General features: G+C 45.8%; 1 non-coding gene across 1 annotated transcript; it reads right to left on the bottom strand.

The window, feature by feature from the left end:
- Positions 1-1,383: 1,383 nt before the first annotated feature.
- LOC130122278 (U2 spliceosomal RNA) lies at positions 1,384-1,577 on the bottom strand. The gene has a single exon (XR_008811192.1). It is a non-coding gene; the product is annotated as a U2 spliceosomal RNA (small nuclear RNA).
- Between the last annotated feature and the right edge of the window lie 724 nt (positions 1,578-2,301).

Genomic DNA, 2,301 nt, shown 5'->3' with positions numbered 1-2,301 from the left:
TCTCCCTCTCATCCACAATAGTTTGCACACTATCTTCTATTTTGCCTTTACGCTCGCCTGACAAATACTGGCACGCATCAAGCCACAGCTCATTAGGGCTGTCACTTTGTCTTGTTTGGGGGGATGAGCCACTGACTTCTGCTTTCGTATCACTTATTGACATCAAACACCCCTCATGGGCAGAAAGAGTAGGAGTTCCTGGTTTTATATACTGTCCCATTTCAGACTCTAATTCGACTTTGCCCAAGTCCTCTCTCCCTTTAACCTCTTGCTGTGATTGTGTCTCTGTCTCTGATGAGTCGTCATGACTGAAAGTTAAGACATTTGTGTCTTGCTCAGGATCTGTCCCATGGCCTTCTGCCTGTGGTGATGATGGATGGTCAGTATATTGATTTGGATGGGAATCACAGGCAACATTTTGAGGGCTCAGGATGAACTCTTGTGTACCACTCTCAAAAATATAAAGGTCTGAGGTGGTCTCGGTCACCGTATTGATCTCATCCAAATTTTCCAAAAGATCTGATGAAGGCCTGTCAGGATAAGGAGGTTTGTTGGACTGTGTTAGGCTGCTGCTGTGATAAAGTGCAGGCTCAGTGGATGATTTTTCCTTTGAACTGACTAAAACAGGTGATGTGTCTCTATGAGCATCAGCGGGTCTACTATCTCGGATAAATGAACTTGAGACAGCTGATCTGTAATCAGCCTTGATATCGGAGAATGACTCGAAAGGCAATGAAAAGCTTTCGAAGTGAGTTGAAGTGAGGCTAGGTGAGGGTTGTGGTGGTTTGTAAAAAAGAGGTAATATTGGCTCTGCTGAGTCAATATATTTATTAACACCGATACCACTAGCCTGTGTGGCTTCAAACACATCTGCTACGGGCTCTGTGTTGATTTTGTGGTCTGAGCAGAGTGAAACACACCCTGTCAAGTCTTTGCTGGGGGGAACGGGTTCCCCAGGGGCCAAAGTGTCCACATCAGAGATGATGTCCTGAGAGAGGGCATTTGAAATGGCTGGTAAGGGCCCTGTAGTTTCGTCACTGAGAGACATAGTAGTGTCTTTTACACAATCTGGAAGATACGACATAGTCAGCATTTGTACCTTGCATGTAGGCAATGCAATTTCTGTTGTACTGTGTGAAGAGGCTACATCCCCACTTTGGCTGCTTAAGAGAGGAGGCAGTAACTCTGTTTGATGATCCGATAGGAGCAGCAGTGAATCTGCTGAAACATCCAGGTCCATCGTTCTGGAGGGGGGACAGCAGTGGTACTCTAGTGCCTGGACAGCAGCTTCAGGCTGGGCTTGGGGATGAATGACTTAAGTTTCTGTAGACAATGGCTGGATTTCTGCTGTCATTTCCACCTCGGATTTAAACTACTCCCATGTTGTTAGATTCCATGTCTGCAGAGTAAAATAGGACGTTATAAGAACAGAGTGAAAAATGCATGACATTGCAATTAAACTGCCAAAGAGGAGACTCAAGCATGTCTGACAGTCACCGATGTCTTTCAGCAGGTCACAGTTAAACTGATAAGAACAGATACTACACTTGATATTAGCCAAAAGGCCGAGAAGCGATCAGCAGGTCATAGTTAATGTTTAGGTAAACTGATCTTGAATGTGAGTTAAACTGTTGATACATCTCTTTAATCTATAGTATTTACATAAAGGTGAAGTATCTTTCTCCAGCTGTCAATTTGTGCGATTGTTGGGTGTGTTTATTTCAGTAGCTTTGAAAGGTTTCTGGACAAATGACATGAGATTGGCAGTGGATTTTCTTTTTTTGTGTGTGTGGATTTTTTCCCCCCCTTTGTCTCCTCAATTGTGTCCCCACTCTTCCGAGCCATCCCTGTTGCTGGGGTGTAGGGCTGCAGACTACCACATGTCTCCTCCGATACATGTGGAGTCACCAGCCGCTTCTTTTCACCTGACAGTGAGGAGTTTCGCCAGGAGGATGTAGCGCATGGGAGGATCTCGCTATTCCCTCCAGTTCCCCCTCCCCCCCGAGTACCCTGACCAACCAGAGGAGGCGACCCGCAGACACGGCCAATTGTGTCTGTAGGGACGCCCGACCAAGCCGGAGTTAACACAGGGATTCGAACCAGCGATCCCCGTGTTGGTAGGCAACGGAACAGACCCCTACACTACCTGGATGCCCATGGCAGTGGATTATTTTTGCCAGCTGGCAAGCAAAGTTTTATCATGTATACAATATACAGTGCTACTTACAAGAAACCGATATGGTTTTTAATGGGTCTACGTGTAATGTTTCAGCTTCCCTGAAGCATACTATGATTCGTAAA

This window comes from Lampris incognitus, chromosome 12 (assembly GCF_029633865.1).
Source record: "Lampris incognitus isolate fLamInc1 chromosome 12, fLamInc1.hap2, whole genome shotgun sequence".
In the NCBI taxonomy this organism is placed as follows: Eukaryota; Metazoa; Chordata; class Actinopteri; order Lampriformes; family Lampridae; genus Lampris; species Lampris incognitus.
The sequence above is the reverse complement of the archived record's forward strand: the minus strand, read 5'-3'. Positions and strand labels throughout refer to the sequence as shown.